Source organism: Castor canadensis, chromosome 13, assembly GCF_047511655.1.
Source record: "Castor canadensis chromosome 13, mCasCan1.hap1v2, whole genome shotgun sequence".
Taxonomy (NCBI): domain Eukaryota; kingdom Metazoa; phylum Chordata; class Mammalia; order Rodentia; family Castoridae; genus Castor; species Castor canadensis.
The window spans coordinates 23,576,320-23,600,347 of record NC_133398.1 but is presented as its reverse complement, the minus strand read 5'-3'; the positions used below and the strand labels follow the sequence as shown (position 1 = coordinate 23,600,347).

Sequence of the window (24,028 nt, the reverse complement as noted above, 5' to 3'; positions counted from 1 at the left end):
AAAACTAATAAGCTTCTGCACGACAAAAGAAATGGTCTCTAAACTGAAGAGACCACCCACAGAGTGGGAGAAAATATTTGCCAGCTATCCATCAAAGGACTGATAACAGAATATACAGGGAACTTAAGAAACTAAACTCTCCCAAAATCAATGAACCAATAAAGAAATGGGCAAGTGAACTAAACAGTACTTTCTCAAAAGAAGAAATTCAAATAGCCAAAAAACACATGAAAAGATGCTCACCATCTCTAGCAGTAAAGGAAAGGCAAATCAAAACCACACTAAGATTCCACCTCACCCCTGTTAGAATAGCTATCATCAAAAACACCATCAACAACTGGTGTTGGTGAGGATGTGGGGAAAAAGGAACCCTCTTACACTGCTGGTGGGAATGCAAGCTAGTGCAACCACTCTGGAAAACAATATGGAGGCTTATTAAAAATTTAAACATAGATCTGCCATATGATCCAGCAATCCCATTTTGGAGATATACCCAAAGGAATGTGACACAGGTTACTCCAGAGACACCTGCACACCCATGTTTATTGCAGCACTATTCACAATAGCCAAGTTTGGAAACAGCCAAGATGCCCCACCACTGATGAATGGATTAAGAAAATGTGGTATCTATACACAATGGAGTTTTACTCAGCCTTGAAGAAGAATGAAATCTTATCATTCGCAAGTAAATGGATGGAACTGGAGAACATCATCCTGAGCAAGATTAGTCAGGCTCAGAAGACCAAAAATCGTATGTTCTCCCTCATATGTGGACTTTAGATCAAGTGCAAAGGCAGTAATATTGTTGGACTTGGGTCACATGCTAAGGGGAGAGCACACACAGGAAGAAAGGGGATAGATAGGAAACCCCAAACTTGAAAGTGTTTGATGTCCCCACTGAAGAGGAGCTAATTCAGTAACCTTAAAACAACAGAGGTCAATATGGGAAGCTGACCCGGAAGTAGTGAAGAGGTCAGGTAGAGATGAATCAATTCGGGTTGTAATACAGTTGTGCATGGAAGCAATGCTAGGAATCTCTCTGTATATCTGTCCTTATCTCAACTAGCAAAAACACTTTTTCTTTCTTATTATTGCTTATGTCTACTCTTCAACAAAATTGGAGAAAAGGACAGAACAGGTTCAACCTGGAAGCAAGGTGGGGGGGTGGGAGAGAAAAATGGCACAAATAATGTATACACATGTGAATATATGAATAAAGGAAAAAAACTTCCACCCAAAAAAATAAAAATAGGTTCATAATGCATCATTGAAACAGTATAGTGTAAAGAACATAATCCCATTTTGTGAATTATTACTATAAATTGTATTATATGTAGTATATTAACATGTTACATGCATATTAACATATTAAACATGTTAAATATGCAAATTTAATTTAGTTTAGAGTATATAATAAAACACATACACACATATCTATGTGGGAAGAAAGATTTAGAAGGAAAAAGGGTATAAATCAAATTGGTTAAGATAACTGTCTTAGAACAATGAAGTTGTATGTTTATTTTATTTCTATATTTTTTCTTGTTTGTAATTTTTAAGCAGATATAGAATAACATTATCACTTCTATCACAAAAGAGAGTTATTTTTAAAAAGAACAAAAAGAGCTATGAGCCAATATAATTTACAACAAAGATTTTCTAAATCCTAAGTCAAATATTAGCTAACGTCTTTTTAAGAAAAGTTAACATTTACTGGGAACTTATTATTTGAGACTCTACTTTTAGTGTTTCAAATGTATTTATATATTTATTTTCTATGACAACTCATGAAGTAGATACTATTGCTATTTTCACTTTGCACTGAGGGAACTGAGGCCCATAACAGGTTAAGTAACTTATCTGACATCATACTCGGCATCCCTGTTACAGAACGCAAGCTCTCAACCACCACATTAAACATTGCTGTAGATGTTAATATTAGCTAGCATATTTTTTAGTAGTAACATATAATATAATTCTGCCATTTAAATTGTTTAACTCAATGGTTTTTAGTATAGTCACAGAATTGTGCTTTACTCACCATAATCAATTTTTGAACATTTTCATAACCCTAAAAATAAGCCCCACTGCCCTTAACTATTGTCTACCTCCCACTGCCCTAGACACCAAACCAATTCATCTCTTAAGTAAACTATTATAATGCTTGCAATAGCTTTATATGATAGAAGCTAATATCCCACTTCTACAGATGAGAAAACCAAGGCAGAGAAGGGTCAAGAAACCTGTCAAAGTAGTAGAACTGGGACTTTAACTCAAGCAGTTTGCCTGTGTTCTAAGAGAACATGTTCTCTTAATGACTGCTACGCCACCACCATGTTTTATTACAAAAGTGAAAACTCATGAACAGGTAGGAATTATTTCAGGAATGTAAGGATGGTTCAATCTGGATAAGCTTAGTAATGTTATATATCATATCGATAATTAAAAATTTAAGTATAATATGCCAGAAAGCATTTAATAACTTTCAGCAGCTATTTCTAGAAGGAAAAAAGATGAATTTAAAAATCCCTTTTAGTAAACAACACTAGAAGGAGCTTGCCTACTCTATCTCAAGTAGCTATAACACCTAACAGTCCCACAAGGAATTTATGCATAAGTAATAAAGAATAGCATATTAGAACTTCAGCTGAAGTTTTAACCAATGCAATGTCATTTAAAAAAAAGAGGCTTCTCTCAGAAAAGAAAAAAATAAAATAATAATTTCTATATAATAGAATATATAAACAAATTATTGTATACTAAATTATTTTGGATAATACAAGATTTTAGTAATCCAAAAAACTGAGTCTTTGAAAAAAACAAGAAGATAAATGTTAGTGAAGATAAATTTGTGTGGGAGTGGCAACTGGAGTGGGAGGTTAGAGCTCAAATCTGTCTTTCAGGCTAAACCATAAACTAGAAATCATTAAGTCCTACTTTTCCTCCCAAGAACACATACCAGTTAAAATTCTTTACATTCTTTTCCCTTGCTTATTTTGCCTGGAAAAATGCTTGAAACCTCAATGTAGGACTCATTGTTTATTTTTGTGTGTCAGTATTTTAACTGGAAGGAAGAGGAGAGGATTTTTCACTGATCTTTAGGTTATGATGATTTGACATTGTATTAGTTACAGGATTTATCACACATGTGGAAAAAGGAAAAGCTTTTGCAAGACAGTGGAAAAGCTAAGAGTCAATTTTACATATCCCCCTTTTCCTTGATGCACTATTCTAAACATCCAGTTGTATGGAGTAAGCAGAAGGACCTCAGAGTCCTTTGAAGTCTGTGTAGCTTTGAGGAAATTACAGAGTGACACTATCACAGAGCATCTTGCAGACTGCTGAAATCACCAGGAGCTAGGCTGAAGGGAATCCTCAGCTTTGCACATTCAAGAGCACAAATTTATCTGCTCAGTTAGGGGTTCTCAGTATATCCAAGAACTTTGCCTTAACACATTTAGCAGAAAATTTTTGGTAAACCATCCACCTGTGCATCTTTTCTCTTCTTCCTCACATAAAGACTTTTATGGCTAATATATTAGTTGGCATATTAATTTATCTTTAGAAATAGATGATCATCTGGCTTGTATCCTATAAAAACTGACTTGAAGTCAGACCTCTGGTCTGAGTCCCAAATTAGTCACTTAAATATTACGTGTGATCTAGGCTGGGCCACTTAACCCATAACTCCCCTCAAGTTAGCATAATCAATGTTACTAATAACCTGATGTTTCTTAAACCCAATAGCGTCATTTACTAAAACCTCACTTATCTGCTCTATGGCTTTTTCACTTTTTCTCCTTGGGCTTTCATGACACCACGTTTTGAGTTTTCCTCCTACCTAACAGCTGATTCTTGTCCTTATTCTCAAGCTCACCTCTTGCAGCTAGGATCTGTCTCCAAAACAGATCCTTAAATTCACATCTACAGATTCAAGTCCAGACATTTATCCTGAGACCCACAATTAAAAACTGAGCATCTCCACCTGGAGAGCTAAACTCAACTGTCCTGACCTGAACTGACATCTACCCACATGACTCCCCATACTGTCAAGATCCAAAAATTAGCTCCTTGGGTGAAGCTGATACTATTAATCTATAGGTGACACTTGGAATAGCAAGCTTGAGAAGCAAGGGTTCTTTTCATATCTCAACAGCTAGACCAAGTCTCATGGATTCTACCTTGTTTATAACCCTTTGTTCCTTACCTTCCCACCTCCATTGCCCTAATTCCAGATTGTATGACTTCTTCCCCACTAGCCTCTCTACTGCTCCTCCAGTACCTTTCTTGACCACACAGGTTTTTTTTTCCCTAATACTACTCCACTATGTGCTTTTATCAAAGACAAATCTGACACTGTTAAATGGCTTCCCAAGTCTGTAGAGTTATTTAAGCTTGATTGTTTGTACACAAGTCTTGTCATGATCTGGCTTCATCCTGCCTTTTATACCTCAATTATTCTGTTTTCCCAAATACCTCATGCTGTCCCATATACCCTACTCTTCCTTGTCTGTGTCCCCTTTGTTGGAACACCATTTTAAACTTCAATGTTTACTTCCTTCTCATCCTCCTGGGATCAGTGGATTTGTCCCTTTCACAAGAAGCTGTCCCTTTTCCCCAGGGGAAATTGCACTAGGGGACCCAATTGCTCACCACTGCTGAATTTACATTTTTGCTTTGTCCTCATCATGATCAAAGTACACTTCCTCACATCTTAGCTCTGAAATTGGCCATGGGTCTTACGTTAGCCTATAGGACAGAAGCACAAATGACGATATGCCAGTTCCAAACCCCTGTAAACAAACTTCTACCATCATAAGAGCAGAACAGGTGTGTGACGATCCCAGAAGGAGAAAGACAAACTCTTGAACAGAACTTCTTTCATGAGCTGACCTGAGTCCAGCTTCAATCAGAAAGGCCCCACAGACAAGTGTGGTAAATACTCTTTGTGATATGAATTTTGTGGTTGCTTGTTATTCAGTATATTGTATCAATAGATAACTGATACAGCCAGTGTGATCTGTTTGTCTTTGTCTTGTCCTCCTATAGTACCCTTGCATGTTTCTATCCAGCTCCTCTCCAAGACAAATTTGAAAGCAAAGCTGACACCTTGACCTGATGCTATTATTACTGCATCACAAATGTCAGGCAGAGGATGAACTTTACATTCTAAGGAAGATTTTTTTCTTTTTTTTAAAGGTAAAATCTCCCTACCTAGCATTATTCCTCACCTCCCCCCAAAAAATGGAGACTTGAGCTCCTTCCTTTAAGTTGTTAATTCTCAAACCAAAACAATTTTACCCTTGAAATTGTTATCCTTTTAAGAGACCAATGCCCACACATCTATTATTTATAGATATGATATTTGTGGGAAGAAACACCTCATTTTCTATCATGAGTACATTAATTTTCATCTTGGTTATCCAACAAGCCCAGTTCTTTTGACATCTGGAACATCTTGAAAATTTTCGTAAGTAAAAGTACTTTAATTTTCTTAGGTTTTTTTTTTTTTCTTTTTCATAAGCAAAAGTTTGTGAATTAAGCTCCATTGAGGCCTCAGTATTCTAGAACCTTCTTGCAAGAGTGATGGCAGGTCAGGGACTTGTCAGAAAAAGAAGAAATCTGAAGGTATTACTGTCTTGGGAAGACGTGAAAGACTGACCCAGAGTCTAAACTCACTGCCATGCCCAGAGGAACAGACAGCAGAGAATCTTGGTATAAAGGCAGCCTGGGTGTTCAATTCTCTCCCTCATGAAAAGGCATTGCTATATTTGTTTCTAGAGCTCACCTCAGGCATAGGCAAGAGATAGCCATGCAGCATGGACAGTCTCTGTTGTAAAACTTTTCACACGATCATGCAGAGATCCTGAATTTAGCTCTTTTGTGTTGTGTCCATGATAAGCTTTGTGCTGGTTGCACGGACACATTAGATGATTGTGGCCATGATTCATCTATCTGGGATGTGCTTATGTCATAATTATTAGGAAGCAAAATTCTTTATATGCTATTTTCTAGAAAATAGCCCTATAGAACATACATGCCCAAAGTGGTTGTTAGGTAAGTAAAATGAAGGGAGTTTTTAAATGTTTTTATTTTGCAAAAAATATTTATTATGATGAAAACAATGAATGTCTCCCATAAAATAATATTTCCACATAAAAGCCAGACATTTAGAAAGAAAGTTTTCTCAGTGAGCATTGAACCAGAACTAAACACAGAGAGAATCTTGCTGGACGACCCCCACAGAAATTCCCCCTGACCAAGAGGTCTATTACCATTCCACACGATCATAGCCTCCTTTCCAAACAAACCTGGAGACAAATGAGTCACTCTCTGGCTCCACGTTTCCAGACTCCCCCCAGAGTATTGGTCCTTCTGACTCATGACAATTGAGAAGATTACTGTTTTCTTCAATTATATGCCAGTTATAAATACCTAACTCTTCTTCATGACTGAACACGGGGCATATCATGCATGGTCTTTTGCTAAAGACCTTGAAATATTTAATTAGCAAGTGCACTTTGCTTTTTGATTGCGTGCTTATATGCAAAGAAGGAAAGTTCATTTTCAGAGGATGAATTGTTGGAACTCATGTCAGACTTCTAGGTTTTCACTCTGTTTGGTAGTCCCCCTACACTATCCACAGACTGTCTGGCTTTTAACAGCATGCTGGTCTTAATCTTCTTCATAGTAATCCTTCATGTGTTTGATGTTAAAATTAACTACCTTCTTTATTTGACTTTACCTCTGAATTTCTGTTTTCTAGGAAAAAGGGGAAATTTTTCTAGCGGTCGGTACACAGTTACCCATTGGTATGAAACTGAAGATTTCTAAAAGAAATACTCTACGTTGTCCAGCATTGTGTGTACTGTAAAGAAGAGGGGCAGATAGGAAGTAAGATACCTTTCTCTCCTAAAACTGATTTTTTTCATTGAAAATTATATATACATGATATTATGCGATACATATTAGCAAAGAAATTAGCATGGAATTCCTGTAGGAATAACCAAGTGCTGTCTAGAACAGATTCTGTTTGGAGACTAAGTAGACTTCAGAGCATTACAAACAAGTAGGTCAGGAACATGCTTCTTGCTCTGCAGAGGTGACACAACTACTTCAACAGAAACCTGGGAGAATACGGTCAGGGACCAGATTTGTCAGGAAGAGTTTGGACATGGGCTAAGTTGATAAAATGTGGAGTCAGAGGTCAAGTCTTTCCCATCACAGAAGCAGAGTGGTCAGACTCAGATGTTCATGTGTCCGGTTTGGAGTGCCATTTCAGGAAAGAACTAAAATATTCTACTCACATTAGGAATAAGCAGCAAAAGGGTAGAGATATGGAGAAGCATTGCAGCCATAACTACAACACAGTGGACCTGGTTCCAGGATGTCACATGCAAAGAAACACAATAAAAAGAAAAAACAGCTAAAAAGATTTAATCTTAACATACAACTCTGAAAACAACAACAATAAATGGTACCGAATTCAAAATGCTGTCTTCCTCCTTCTGGATTACTATGGAGATTAACTTAGATCTCTCTCTGCCTCTCACTCTCCTGTCCTTATCAGGTCTTTCCTTGCCTTTCCATTATATCCTAGAGTTGGTGACACAGAGAGAAATGTTCCACGGAGATAGCAGAGAAGGAAGTTAAGAAAACAGTTTTCTCTTAAAGGAGGTGAGATGTTGAAATCATTTACATAGATTAATAATTTTTTTATGTCTCCCTTCTCCTTTGGTCAAAATCACAACCCACTACACACAAATCCACATACACACACAAAAATTCTAATGTACAGGAGGAGCTTGAAAACTCTTTTTATTTAGCCTATTCTGGGGATATCTGTATTGCCTTTGTAATGGTATGTTTGCATATCCTCCAGTTGGGCGACCACAGTCTCTCCTTACTAAACTGGAGGATGAAGATTCCTGGGAAGCAATTCAGTAGTTCTCATTTCAGGAGCACTCGGATTTTTAGCACTGAAGTTGGATCACTGCTGACAGTCCTCCTGATTGCAAACTACCACTAGATGTCCCTCTTCCCCTCAACCTAAACCAAGGAATGAGCCTCCTCCCCTCTTCAGGGTCTCCCAGTAGCAAGGTGAATGAATACCTGGATGGGCAGAGCCTCTCCCTGGCTAATCCAAAGTGCAGATCTGAGACAGAACTTGGCTGCCTGGGAGAAACCCACTGGCAATAAATTCTTAATTTCATTAAGAAAGGAAATTCTATGCTCAGAAAGCTTTTAATGTGATTTCTTTTCCTTCTTAATTTTATTTTTTTCCTCCCCGAGTCTTTAGAGCAATTCCTAACTGTAAATTGCCGCTGCAGGAATTTTGTTTGGGTACTTCTGAGCCTCCATGTTTGTTCTCTGGCCAGTTGGAGGATAGCCTTGACAGTATGACCAGGAAGATGGACCATGGCTCCATCCCCACTCCCAAATATTATAAATTAGACCTCTATGTTAGTCTAAGGCACTGAGGTGTTTCTTCTCAGGAAAACCAGCCATTAAAGACAGAATCTATGATGATTTCAATCAGGAGCATCAGCACACACTTCCAGCAACATTTCCCTGCCTTATACTTTTCTGTGGCGAATGTTTACCACACCACTCCATCCCTAATAGGTTATGTATTGTCATACTTCCAGCTCTTGGAGGCAATTTGTCAGGACCAAACCTGTTCAAGCCTGCTAATGTGCAAGTCCCATGGGAGCCACAAATCCCCTATGTAAGTGTTGAGAGTGGGCAGGGTGACAGGTGTGAATCTAACTCTGATGAAGAAAGGAGGAAGCTTTGAACTAATGAGGCTAGTCAGATTCTGATTCATCTCACAGTGGCGCACTGAAAATACTAGCAAATGAAATTTTTGTGGCCCAAAGGGGAAATCTTCTGTGCTATCCAAGAATATTCTAAAAGCAAATTACTATCACAATTACCAAGTTAAAAACCTAGTAAAGACAATTAACAATAGAAGATATATTTCAGAAAATCCTGAAATCAAATGAAACCATCAAATTACACCTAAAATGTAATCATATTTCCTTAAAATTTCCTTGGAAATGATTTTCATTATTACCTCTGACTTTAACTGAACTTGGTTTCATGGAAAGGGGAAAATCACATGTGTATTTAACATTGTATCTTCTGGAATTTCCAGTCAAAGAAGACTTATCTGTAGCTGCCTGTAAATGCAGAGCAAAGACCCAGAGATGATGTGAGAGTAGCCTATCTATGAAGAATTTGGACTGAGAACTTCCCACTGGTTTAAATGAAAGCCTCAGACCTCAGAATAGCAGTGAACTTCAGCAATGCCTGGAGTGAATCATCTTGCAATGACACCGTCTGAGAAGCTACCCCACACAAGAGTACAACTCAGCAACAAGAAGCTCTGGAGACTCCCCAAGAGGAGCAGAGGCTTCTGAGAAGACATCCAGAGTGGGAAACTCGGTGTATAATACTTATTTTAAAAACTAGTGTTGCTGGGTGTGTGGTCCAGGCCTATAATTCCAGCACTCAGAAGGCTGAATATGAGGATCAAGTATACAAAGCCAATCTGGTCTACATAGCAAGACTTTGTCTCAAAAACAAACAAAAAATCCTCAACGAGTTCAGTTGGGTCAGAGGTCCCTACAGAGTCTCCAAATAATCCATACAAGTGACCCATGGAAGAAAACCAGTACTTGGGGATCTGACATGCAGGGAGCTGCACTGCTGCATTAGGACAGGAAAACCAACATAATGCCTCTTCCACTTTATGGTGTGTCAATATTATGGAATAGTAGGATAGAATCATGTTGCTACAAAATCTCAAATTTTATCTCTAGTTGCTGCTTTCATTTCTTTATTATCCATTCCTATTAGCTAGTCACTACTGACTGTCGTCACTCAGGTTGAGCCACACTGGGCATGCCAAAAACGGACACTTGTAATTGCTGAAAGTGCTCAAATCAGTTCCAGCACAGATCAAACTTAGCCTTCACTTATTAAAAAGAAAAAACTGTATTTATCAGAAGCACTTTGCAACAAAGAAGATCACTAACTCAGCCCCTTCTTTCAGAGAAATATAGGCAAAAAAAAAAACTTAAAGAAATCACAATGTGTATTTTTAGCACAATTTAGCAGGCTATATGCACAAAGTATCATAGGTTGCAAGGGGAAGGGAGGCAAAGACAAATAAAATAAAAATAAATAAAGAGGCCTGAAGTAACAGAATGAATGCTGGACTACTGAAAAATAAATTAGAATAACCCTTCAGGAATTCACTATCTTTTCCAATAAATACTGCTTAAGTATCTCCTCTGTTTCCTGTTCTGGTTCATATCTAGGCTATGGATATAAAACAAGAAGTAAATAAGTCCCCATGGAACTGCCATTCTAGTGGGGATTATTATGGAATTCAGAGCAAAAAGAGACATTAATATAGATGATAAAAAAAATGGGCAGTAATATGAACAGTATATGAAGGGGATCCAGTATCTATAAAATTAGGCCTTAGAAGGTGACTAGAGAGTACATGCAAGAAATAATACAAGAAGATTTCTCTGAGCTGATTGAACTTTACATCAAAAGGACTCACTGAGCACTCAGCAGAAATGATAAAGCAGCATGCAATCATAACACCATAAAATTTAAAAACTTTTTACAGTTAAAAAGTATTATAACTACCAAGGACCACTACTTAATGATATAAAATTTAACTCACAAGGAAGATAATTTAAACGTAAATATACCAAGTAAAATAATTTCAAAATACATAATGCAAAAATTCAAACCCACCTCTCCAAGTTAAAAATGACAAACACACCATCAAAGTAGAAGATCTCAATATGCCTTTCCCAATTGGTAACAGGAAAAGCAGAAAACAGCAAATTTCTAAGATGTTAAAACATAATCATGCTTGATCTAATGAAAACAGAATTTCGCATCCAACTTGGAGAGCATTGGTTCTTGTCAAGCATACAAGAGACATTTAAAAGATCAGTAATAAGACAGAGACTCTTGTTTCTGAATTCTAAAATAAAAATTAAATTCTTCACTATAATAACGTAACAGACTGTCATCCTTTTTCACTCCTAAAACACTTATGCTAAGACAATTGAGCAATGCTTTAAAATTTCTTAAGAAAAATATTATTGCTCAAGAGCTGTAAACTCAGCCAAAAACATTCATGTAAGAGAAAAGACAAAACATGTTTTCTCACATATGAGCTATCACAAAGTATGCTTTCTGGGGGGAAATCATTTATGGAAACCAAAGGGAAAATGATTTGGCCTAAAGAGGTTAAAAAAAAAACAGGAAGATGTGCAATTAAAAAAAAAAAAACTAAAAAGCAATATAAACAGCAAAGTAGAGGCCAAACCCTAAGGGTCACTGGCAGATGTTAGCAAAGGGCCTTCAAAGACTGTTGTGAAAAACAAGGGTCTGAAAATCAATATGCAGTTTTTAATATATGAAGAACTTTGGTAAAGAAGGTAGGAAGTAAACCTATAGTGATTTTCTGAAATTGAAAAAGAAACATTTTTGTTTTTGACAGAGGTTAAAATGTTTTTGAAAATCATTTTTAAGTGTACAACTTCAAAGTAACTAGAAAAATAATTTCAAGATGGCAAGTTGGAACAAAAGTAAGGATGTACAAAAGCATAATAAGGACAAATGAAGAGAATCAATTAAATAACCCTATTATACAAAGCCCCGTGGAATGAATAGTCAAACAAAAACAAGATCTTTGCTGTGTATAAGATTTATGCCCAAAACACGATATCATAAAGTTGGAAAATGAATGAAGAGGTTAACAGCAGTCTTGGAAATACTAATATTTGGAGAAGTCTGATCTCAAACAAATCAACAAGAAGTTCTATTGAATGAGAAAATGTTCAACAAAACAGAAAAATTATTCACAATATATAGGAAAGACAAATACTATTTTAACAAATGAATAGCTTCCAAATTAACAAAAAGACCAATGATTCATAAAAATAGACAAAAGTTACACAAAGAAAAAAACAAATTTATGAAAAAATCCTCAACCTCACCAATAAGCAAAGAAATGAAAGGTGAAAGTGAGAAATAAACTGGGCTTGGAGTACTGCTCAAGTTGTAGAGAGTTTTGTCCAGCAAGGGCAAGGACCTGGGTTCAGTTCTCAGTACCACTCCCCAAAGAAGTACAAAATAAACACATACCAATTTGGCTAAAACAAAACCATAACCAGTATTGATAAAGGCATAGAGAAATTAATTCCATCATAACTGGCAGTCTTCACAGACATCCAACAGTAATAATAAAATTTGATACATATGCTTGAACCAGCAATTTCACATCTAGAATTTTATATTATATTACAAAGATATACGATTCTGATTCCTATATTTTTATAGAAGGAAAAAATTATAAATACTTAAATGTCTCCCAAAGAAGTATTAATTACAAGTATTAATCAAAATAGACATACACGATGGAATACCATGCAGCAATTTAAAAGTTGAGCTACATGTAGATGTGTCTGTCTGAAAGGTAGTACAAAATAATATATAAAAAAAAATAACAGAAGCATAGACAAAAACATCTTATAATGAAACATATGTCAAGATCCACTTTTTGCATGATCTGGTTAAAATTTAGTAATGTATAGGAAATACAAAAATGTAACTTTCTTTATTACTGAATCCATCCTTCTTGGAAGTCCTATTTCAACTTTTGTGTGGTACATGAATTTAAGGTCAGCCTAGGCTACATAGTGAGAGTCTATGAAAAAAAAAACATGAATATAGAATTTTTATACTTGTTGAAATCACCATAAGAAGGGAACTAAGGTAGAAAGGAGAAAAATGGAGGGAATGAACCAATTCAGGTTATAATACATATATACATGGAAATGTCACAATGAAACACCCTGTATTGCTATCTTAAACAAACAAACTGCCTTTTTTCAAAAACAAAGAACAGGAAGGTAAAACAGGTCCTGTCTGGGAGAGTAGGTGCCAGTGGGAGGTGGGGAGGATATAAAGAAAGGGTGAAGGAGGTTGAATGTAGTGGAAATATCATGTATTCGTGTATGAAAATGGAAAAATGAGACATATTGAAACTATTCCAGGAATGTGGGAGGGGGATAAGGGAGAATGATGGAGAGGATGAATTCAACTATGATATATTGTAGGAACTTTATTTTAAAACATATATTGAATGCTACCATAATTCCACTGGTACAAATTCATTCAGTGAACTGTTAGGGTGCTTTGAAATGATTATTATTTCCCCCAAATTAAAATCTCTCTTAATTTGCCCATATAATTCTGTGGGCAAATTAAATGAAATAAAGTCAGATGCTAAAAAAGAAGGATTGCCATTATTTGCAGACAACACGATTATCAATCTGAAGAAGGCTAAATGTAGTGGACATTTGCTCTTCTCACTGCCCATGATCATTTTCCTCTTCTTGAAGGTACTCCACTGAAATTATGACCCCTTCCCTTTGGATACAGACTGTGCTCTGTGACTGTAGCCCTGCTGTCCTCTAGTCTAGGCATTGGGATGTGATCAAGGCAGGTTTTAATAGTATGTAAATCTTGAGCAGAAAGTCAGAAACCAAAAATTGCCAGAATCTGCTCATTTCAGCAGAGACATTCTGACCAGAGTATTTCTGCTAGAACAGAGTTCTTGTAATTCCTGCTTCATAGACCAGTTCCTGTGGATTTCTAAGACTAATTTCCTAATATTCTAATTAATTTTATAGACTCTGAGTTTCTTTTCAACTAATTCCTCTTCTGTTTAAGTTAGCTAAGGTAAGGTTTTACTTGTCCACCACCACCACCACCACCACCAACCCTACCTAATGCCTCCAAGATGATAAATGTAAGCTTGTCAAAGGAAATCAAAATGCTTAGTACAGTGGCCAATTTCAAATAATATTCAAAATTAATACTTTTCTATATAGAAAAAAATAATCAGTTAAAGAACATAAGAGGGAAAACATTTCATTTAAATTGTTAACCAAAAATATAAATGTGTAGATATAAGCACTTACAAAATGGCTAAGAACAACATGAAAAAAAATTAGAAAGACCAGGCTGGTGATTCACACCTGTAATCCTAGCTACTTGGGAGGCGGAGATTGGGAGGATTGCAGTTCAAGACCAGCCTGGGAAAAATGTCTGCAAGACTCCATCTCAACCAACAAAGCTATGTGTGGTGGTATGCGTCTGTCATCCCAGCTACTGGGGAATTATAAATGGGCGGATCACAGTCCAGGCTGGCCCGGGCATAAATCAGAGACCCTATTTGAAAAGTAATGAAAGTAAAAAGTGCTGGGGGGCATGACTTGGGTGGTGGGGTGTCATCTAGCAAACGCAAGGCTCCTAGTTCAGACCCCAGCACTGCCAAAAAAGATCTCACACCGGTAATCCCAGAATTTGGCAGGCCAAGCAGGAGGGTCAGGAATTCAAGGCCATTCTGGACTATGTCGTGATCTTGAGGTCAGTCTAGTCGACTTAATTTGATCTTGTCTCAAAACACAAAAACAAATCTAAAATTTAACTGAAAGTCCTAAAAATTGTGACTACACAAGGAAACATCAAATATTTGGATGTTAATTTATTTCCAAATTTTTCTACTATGAATCCCAGCACTAACCCTTTTCTACCCATAAATGTCAGCACTTCTCCTTGGTTGTTCTTGGCCTCCTCCTTTCTGCTCTTTCTGCCTGCTTTCCCTGGAAATCTAAAACAGGCTCCTATTTCCAAAGCTATCCATATGTCAATAATCTTCAGATCCTGATCTCTAACTGACTTCATAGTAACCTTTCCTACTACCTACTTCTATAAATGAACATAGAGTCTTCTCCCTACCCTCACACCAAAACTGTTCCTTCTCTAAAATTCCCTTCTTAGTAAATGACACCACTACCCATGCAGGTGTTTTTGCCAGAAGCAAAAGAATTTTCCTTATAACCCACATCCTGCCAATTACCACACCTTGGTTTTAACTCTTCATACATCTAAAATATGCCCCCTTCTTTCTACCTGTACTGCCAGCATCCCTGTCTATGCTCACTTCATCTTTCACCTCAGATACTTAGTGATATCCTATCATTCTCCATCCATCCACTCATACCCCTGCATATACCCATCGTACAATTAGCATGCTTTAAAACTGTATCTCATTATTTCTCTCCCTGTCCTGAAACTCTTGAGGGGCTCGCTCCTTAAAAAAAAAAAAATCAACATGAATTACAGGGTTCATCCTGATGTAGTTCCTGACAATTATTTCATCACTAGCACCTAGTTTTCAGACTCCGCATATATAATCTTTCAAGTTCTTAAATACAGATTTTTTAAAAAGTTTTATACATTTTATTCCATCAACTTTCCTACATTCCCCTGTTCACCTAGATACCTTCTACATAACCCTTGACTATAAACTTTAAAGTTTCTTTCCAAAGAAAGGAGGCCTTGTTTACAACCCGAACTCCTTCTCAAAAAAGATAGGCTCACTTGTAATAATTACTCTCCTACTCTCCCAATGGCTGGCCTCCCTTCTAGAACATCAGCTTTGTGGGGATAGATACCATATCTTGTTTACCATTCTTTCTCAGATATGTGGAAAATGTTTAAAACAGCATATGCTTAAGAAATGCTACACTAGGAACCACAAAAATGTTTCCAAGAAGTTTATAACGGGGGGGGGGCGGGGGGAGTATGGTCTTATTTTTGCATTGCAAAAAATAAGTAGGGATGTATAATCTGATCTAATGAATGCATAAATAGAAATGTGCCCAGTTGTGAGTAACAGACACTTTCAAAAACACCTTAGGAATTTTACTTTTCTCATATCATGAGGAAACAATACAGGGAGAGAGGGAAATAGAGAGGACAGAGGGAGGAGGATGAGAGGGAGAAGAACAGGGAGAGAGGGAGGGGTAAGGAGGGAAGAGAAGAAGACAGAAAGAGAGAGAGAGAAAAGGAAGGAGGGAGGGAGGGAGAGAGAGAGAGAGAGAGAGAGAGAGAGAGAGAGAGAGAGAGAGAGAGAGACCTATACCTAAAGAGCTTTTCTTATCTTCTGAAGTTCTGGTTTTTCATCTACCTTATCCTTCTACAAAGATCTGGGCTAAGACCTATGTACCTCTCATATTGTGCAATGAATAATAATCAAGAAGAAATCAGCAAAGAATCTTCCCAGAAGTTCTGCAAGGAAAAAAAAATAAACAAAAGCAAACAAAAACTTGATCCATGTGATCAACAAAAGGCAGGTGAGGAGCATACACCAGAACAATGTTGCTGTGAAGCAGAGGAAAACCATGCCATGTTGTCATCCTCCATGGGTTCAAAGAAATGGATGGTGCACAGAGCCTTTTGTGTGTCAAGAACTTATGTCAGAAACAAGGCTTAAAGAAGACAATGAAGATTATTTAAAAATTAATTGGTAGTGCCTAGGAGAGAGGAGGAAAAAATGAGAACACTGAAATGATGCTCATAGTGACAACAGAAGGAAGGAGGAAAAGATGGCTATGAAAGCAAAGCAATGGCTTGGCAGAGTGGCTCAAGTGGTAGATCACCTACTTAGCAAGCTGAGGCATTGAGTTCAAACCCCAACACCACCAAAGGAAAAAAAAATGAATGTGTGAAAGCAAAGCAATGAACATGAAGGATACACACATGCTTTTTCGTGGAGCAGTTTGAGGCTCACAGTGAAAGTGAGGAGAAAGTGCAGTTTTCGCACTTCCTCTCCCACCTAAAACTCCCCAGACCGTGGATAAATCAGCACTGATACATTCTCATTCAAAGTCCGTAGTTTACACTAGGACTCACTGTTGGTGTTACACATCCTATGAATTTAAACAAATATATCTCCAAAGATGTATACACTATTGTAGGATTATACAGAATTGTTTCAATGCCCTAAAAATTCTCTGTACTCAGCCAAGCATTCTTCCTTCCCCGAACCCCTGATCTTTTCACTGTTTCCATAGTTTTGTCTTTCCGAATGCATGTAGTTGGAATAATACAGTATGCAGTTTTTCAGTTTGGCTTCTTTCACTTAGTAATATGTATTTGAGGTTTCTCCATGTCTTTCCATGGATAAATAGCTTGCTTATTTTGAGTACTCAGCAATATTCCAAAGTCTGGGTGTGCCACAGTTTATTTATACATTCACCTACTGAAGAAAATGTTCATTGCTTCCAAGTTTTAGCAACAGTAAATTAAGCTCTATAAACATTCACAGGCAGGTTTTTATGTGGAAATAAAATTTCGACTCATTCAGGTAAGCACTAAGGGTTATAATTGCAGGATCATTGGTTTAGTTTTAGAATATGTTTAGTTTTATAAGGAACTGCTAAACTCTTCCAAAGAGTCCATTTTGCATTTCCACCAGCAATGAACCAGAGTTGCCTTTGCTCACATCTTCACCAGCATTTGATGCTGTCTGTATTCTGACTTTTTGTCATTCCTTATTAACTATAATAGCTCATTAGTTATAGGAGGGTTTTTTTGTCAATTCTTTCAGATTTTTATATTATCATGTCATCTACAAATTCAGTTATATTTCTTCTTTTTTCAAATTGTGTGATTTTATATTCTTTTCTTGTCATTTTTTTATTAGCTACAACATCCAGGATCATGTTGAGAAGGAATGGTGAGAGGGAATCCTTGCCTTGCTGCTGATCTTAATGGGAAAGCTTCTAACTTCTCACCATTAAGTGTGGTGTTAGCTGTAAGGTTTCTGTAGCTATTCTTTATCAACTTAAGAAAGTCCTTCCTCTATTCCTATCTGGCTGACAATTACCATGAATAAGTGTTGATTTCATCAATTTTTTTCTCTTATCTATTGATGTAGTTATGTTACATTAGTTCTTAAAACTTTGACATGATAGATTATTTTTCATCTGCTCCTGGATTAAAATCTTTTATACATGGCTACATTCATTATTTTGCTGAAGATTTTTGCATCAATGATCATGGAGATACTATAGTTTTTTTTTAATGTCTTAGAGTAATCCTGGCCATATAGAATTCATGAAGTTTCTATTTTTTTGGGGGGGCGGGGAGAGGTCATACAGAATTGGCATAGTTTTTTACTTTAAAAAGTTTGGTACACTTCACCAGTGAACCCTTGGGAGCCTGGCACTTTGGAAGGCTATTAATTATTGGAAAGTTATTAATCATTGGTTCAGTTTCTTTAATAGGTATAGCCCTACCCAGAGTGCCTATTTCTTCTTGTGTGAGTTTTGGAATATTGTGTCTTTCAAGAAATTAATCCATTTAATCCAGAAATTAATCCATTTAATCTAGATTGTCATAATTGTGGATAAAGCATTGCTGTTTGTTATCCTTTTAATAGTATTTGCAATTTGTGTCCTCTGTTCTTTTCTTAGCCAGCTAGAAGTTTATCAATTTTACTGATCTTTTCAAAGAACTAACTTTTGGGGTCATTGATTTTCCATTGATTTCTGGTTTTCAATTTTTTTTCTGTTATAATTACTTTGGTTATTTCCCTACCTAACTTAAAATTTTAAATATTAACTTCCTATGATCCAGGAAGTAATAACTTAGAAAGAACTAATGCTCATCAAAAGTGAATAGTATTTACTAATCAGGCTAAGGCAAGTTGTGCTGTAATAATACATAAACCACAAAACTTGATTAAAAACAAAGACAATGTTTATTTCTTGACCATGTTATTTATTCAGCATTAGATAGCAAAGATTTTGTTCCACACAGTTCTGCAAGGTCCCAGGCTGATAGACACTTCACTCTATTATGATTCTGTTTCTTCTATTCTTGGCTTTCAGGGAGGATGGAGAGAGACCTAGGAAGTAGCATGGAGACGTTTTACTTCGGCTTAGAAATGATAAATGTCACACCCATCCACAGTCCACTCACTGACCTTTACTAGTCATGAGGAGCTGTCTAACAGAATTGTAATTTTCCAGTAGACAAGGAAGGAGAGGTGAGTAAAATATTAGTGAGCAATAATACTGTCTACCTAACCTGCACAGCAAGGTAGATACATATTAAGCAAGCTTGTGTGTGTATACATATATGTAATATGTAGTTAATGTATTATAACCTATACATACACATATAATTGTTATCCAGTAAAAAACCAAATACATTGTATATAGATACCCTTATTTTGTTGAAAAGAAGCATCTCCACATTTTTTGGATAATATATTTGTATATTAAGTCTAGCTTTTATTTTTCTTTGCTTTATCCTATTCCTTTCCTCTTATTCAAGCAGATCAGAGGCTCTGTGATTTACATCTCTGGGAAGAACAGAGCAAGATGACAGCAAAAAAAAAAAATACTCTAAAATTTAAATCATTGAGAGATAGTCGAAACTTCATGTCTCTGTTTGCCACTTTCATAATGCAAAATTCTCCTTTACTGGCTCATAACATCTCAACCTTTACACATTATGTCTTTCCTGTAAACTTGCTCTTCATCATGTGTTATCTCAAAATAGCACATCCCCAGGCATTCAGTGGTCAAGGTCCTGTCTTGGGTAAGCCTCCTTATATAGTCAACAGCTCCCAATCACCTCAAATCCATCCATCCATCATCTCTACACATCTACTGCTTCCTTCACCTTTCATCTTAGTGTGACAGCCTCTGGTCTTGTCTTCTTTCTGCAGTCTTCCTTTGTCTTCTTTATTCTAAGGCACAAACCAGGCTGCTTCTTTGTGTAAATTCTTTAACACATTTCCCACAATTCTCAGGGATAAAATGACTTCTATAATCACTCCAGGCATCAAGTCTGCCTGCCTGCCTGTCAAGCCTCCTCAGCAGAGCCTATACTTTCTCTCCTTTTCCAAACACCTTGCTTTCCCCAAGTCTTTTCACATCTAGCCTGAAATGTCTATGTGTATACGTCAGGTACCTGCCCATTTCTCTATGATTGTTTGATGTGCACTGAATACAGAATGAGTACAGTTCTGAAGCTTGACAGAACATCTTTGTGTGCAATTCAGGCTCAAGATGAGGGGATTTTAGGGACAGTTCCCATTCTAGGTGCCCTTTCAAAGTTTTTTCCTCTGCCTGCTTCCCCCCATCCCTTTTGTAGTCCTTTCATTTTTATGTCATGTCATTGTTTAGTTCATAACTCTGAATATAACTTGTAATTTTATTTTTCCCCCTCGCTCGTACTAAGTACTAATCTCCATTAAGGATCTTGTTTACTACATCCACAGCAGTATCCTAAGGGCCTAGTGTATAAAGGGCTCTCAAAAACTTGCGGATGAGTAAGTTAAAGAGTAATAGTGATAAACTGGGCACTGTTGGCGCACATCTGTAATCCTAGCTAATTGGGGAGGCTGAGATTGAGATGACCATGGTTCAAGTCCAGCCCAGGCAAAAAGTTTGCAACACATCATGTCAACCACTAGCTAGGTATGGTCATGTGCATCTGTCATCCTAAGCTAAACCAGGGTGGTTAGGGTGGTTGAGATCTGGATGATCACAGTTCCAGGCCAGTCCAGGTGTAAAAAAATTTGTGAGACCCCCATCTCAATGGAAAAACCTGGGCATGGTGGCTAGCACTTGTTACCCCAGCAATGGTGGGAAGTATAAAATAGGAGGGTCCAGTCGAGGCTGGCCTGGGCAAAAAGCAAGACCCTATCTCAAAAATAACTAGAGCAACAAGGGCTAGAGACATAGTTCAAGTGATAGAGTACCTGGCTAGCAAGTGTGAAGCCCTGAGTTCAAACTCCAGTACTACAAAATTTCTAAAAAGCAACAATTACACACAATTATTATCTTGTCACTCTCAAACAAGAATTATTTAGTAAATCGTACCATATTTCTAATTTTTTCTAGTTATTTGGATTATAAAATGCAGATGGAAAACACATTAGTTATTATAAAAACATGCCTGCAACATCACAAGTACCACAGGGCAGTTTGTGTATGCATTTGTGACATTTTAAATTTTTTAAATTAAAAAAATGTATATAATATCTTGTATCTCTCTTCAAGAAAGTCATATTTTGTTTGGGAAGCCAAGACAGGTAAATACATATAAGGAACTATGGATTACAATATAATTAGGCATCAAATAATATAAATATACAAATATACAAAAATTATACAATAATTTTTCCTCTGAGTTTCAGCTTCCTCATGTAATTATTGTTGCAAGGATAAAAATATAAATCTTGTGACTTCTGAAAGCTGTGGATTCCATTATCAATGCAACATGGTAGCAAGATTAAAAGTCTTCCCAAAGCAACCAAGTAAGTTAAGCAAGACTCCTCAGAAAAGACAAACTGATATTGATAAAATATATCGTTCAAAGACTTGACCTTGGTTTTTCATTATTCCTATGTAACTTTTGCTGTAAAATTCTTTTTGGTAGGACTGGGGTTTGAACTCAGGGCTTCATGCTTGCAAAACAGGTGCTCTATCACTTGAGCTACAACTCCCGTCCATTTTGCTCTGGTTATTTTGGAGATGGGGGTCTCACAAACTTTTGTCCAGGCTATCCTTGAACCTCGATCCTCCCGATCTCAGCCTCCCAAATAACTAAGATTATAGGCATGAGCCACCAGTGCCTGGCTCTATAAATTCTTACAAATGAAAGAACCCCCCTATCAGGATTGTGGAATTAAGGGGCATTTCTTGGCTAAGAATGCCTTCACTTGTGGCTCACACACTGTATTTCACTACTCCATTCAGCATGTATTGTACTACTTAGCTCTGTGCTATGTAAAGTGGAAAATACAAAGATTCCTTTCCTGAAAGATATAAAAAATAAAATGCAAATAAATTATAAACAATGCCATTAAGCAAAATGAGGTCTGGCTTCCCTGATGTCAATGGAAAGATGTTGAGAGTCCCACCAAACAAAATTTTTAAATCACTTCACACAGGTCTGTGTTTTTTGAATAATATGTGCAATGTGCATCTGTGGCCTAACATCCATTCTACAGGGGAGACTTTTATTTTCTACTTTACTCATTTCTGTATTCCTTACAATATCTGTAAGTGTGCAGCTTCTCTCTGGACCATATGTAATCTATGAAGCTCTATTACATGTATTTATACATGTACAAAGACTATAATGCCTATCTAATATGAACTTGAGTGTGCTGACAATAAATACAACCCACAGCCCTGCATGTTTTGCTTTGAAGGGCATTATTGGATAAATTGATGAAACGTGGGTGTGGTCTGTGAATTACAGGATATGTTCTGTATCAGTGTTAATTTCCTGATTGTGATGGTTGTATTTAGGGTAAGAACAAGAACATCCTTGCTGCCTGTAGAAATTACATAGCAAATTTCATTCACAGGCATTGGAGTATCAGGTTGACAATTTATAAATGGTTGAGGAATTCTCGACCCTGTCAGAATATCATGATTTTGCAAATTTGGTAAGCTTTTCCATTAATTTGAGATTGTTGTAAAATAAAAATTATTTTCAATATAAAGATTCAATTGGGAATTGCCTCTGCAGGCTAGAGCAGGATTGAGATTTTGTGCCAGATTCATCCTTCGTCTTTCAATGTGTGTTCATTCATGGTCAAATGAAGATAGCATAACTGAAAACGGAACTCTCTCAATCAAGGGTTGGAAAACTTGGCTTTTCTGGTCTTTTTCTAAATGGCCATATAGTAAATGTACCAGAATTTGAAAGTTATTCAGTCCCTGTGGCTTCAACTCAACTCTGCCATTATAAATGTAGCCATAGAAAATACATAAAATAATATAGCTGGATTCTAATATAACTGGATTCTAATAAAAACATAAATACTCAAAAATATCTATGGACACTGAAATTTGAATTTCATACAATTTTTATTTGTCACAACATTTTCTCAATCATTTAAAATTATAAAACCTGTCCTTAGCTTCTGGGTCATATAAAAATAGGCATATTTGCTGATAGGCCTTAGTTTGTACACTTTTCTCTTATAATTTCAAATGGTTATTACATATCTCTCATTAACAGATTACTAGTAAATAATCTGTGAATAGGAACCTTATAACTTTAAGGGAAGCATTTGAGAATTTGCTATGTAGACTTCCCAGGATACAGGTGAATGATAGAATGTGAACAGTTAGTTATTTGGTAGACTCATTACATACACATTTCTTTTGTCAGATGCTGCTTAAATCCAACCCATCATGAGTTGCTCCACCTTGAAAAATAAGCCTTAATTCTGACAAAAGCTTGAGATCAAGTTGATGCTTGCTTAGTATTAAAAAATAAGTGGTTTGTCTCAAAATGACTTTTCCTGAAAACATTCTGCTTACCTTGGCACAGTGAGAGTACATAACGAAAGAAGTGTTTCTACAAGTTTTTATCTAGCTCAACTCATCGATCTTCAGTCATTTGGCACGTTTGGTTTCTTTGCATTTTTTTCAATTCTATAACATTTCAAAAGTCCATTATTTCAGAAGTTGAGAGATAATCAGAAGAAATTAAAAGGAAGGTGAATAGTGGAACCTAAAATAGTTAATTGGGAAAGGAAAAGAGATGGTCAGTGAGACTCATTAATTGTATAGCAAATGTTAGGTGAGGCTCTGAGTCTAGGAAATCATGGTTTCACTATCAAGAAATGGGACGGGATGGGGTTATGTGAACAGCAGCTCATTTGTAAAGAAGGATTCAAAGATATTTGACTTCTAGCATTTTCTCATTTTCCTAGATTTAGAATTCATTGGAACATTTACTTGAGTAGACATTTTATCATTTTCTAACATCTTAGATACACACTGAAAATATTGCAATAGACATATCACTTTGATCATTAGTTATTATACCTAGGAGCAGAAAGACCACTGTGACTGTAATCTTGTGAGTTTGTATATATAATGTTGTCAAAGTTTCTACACAGAGTTGTTGTTGTTTTAAAAAAACAAAAAAAGGCTCAGTAGTTGTGTTGAGGTAAAGTATGGTCCTAACACATGTCCTGTCATGGGACAGAAACCCCCACCTCTTAGGCACTGGATTACTTAGATTGAAAACAGCAGGCATTTGCTTCAGCTCAGAGCTTAACAATCTTATGGATGAGACAAGTACACACCACATAAGG

General features: G+C 36.6%; 1 long non-coding RNA gene across 1 annotated transcript in view; it reads right to left on the bottom strand.

Moving 5' to 3' along the window:
- LOC141415387 (uncharacterized) overlaps window positions 1–10,906 on the bottom strand; it is a 44,450-nt gene extending 33,544 nt beyond the window's left edge. Inside the window, exon 1 of the long non-coding RNA XR_012440347.1 lies at window positions 10,777–10,906. This is a non-coding gene — a long non-coding RNA (uncharacterized lncRNA). The remainder of the gene's footprint in view (window positions 1–10,776) is intronic.
- Window positions 10,907–24,028: the final 13,122 nt, after the last annotated feature.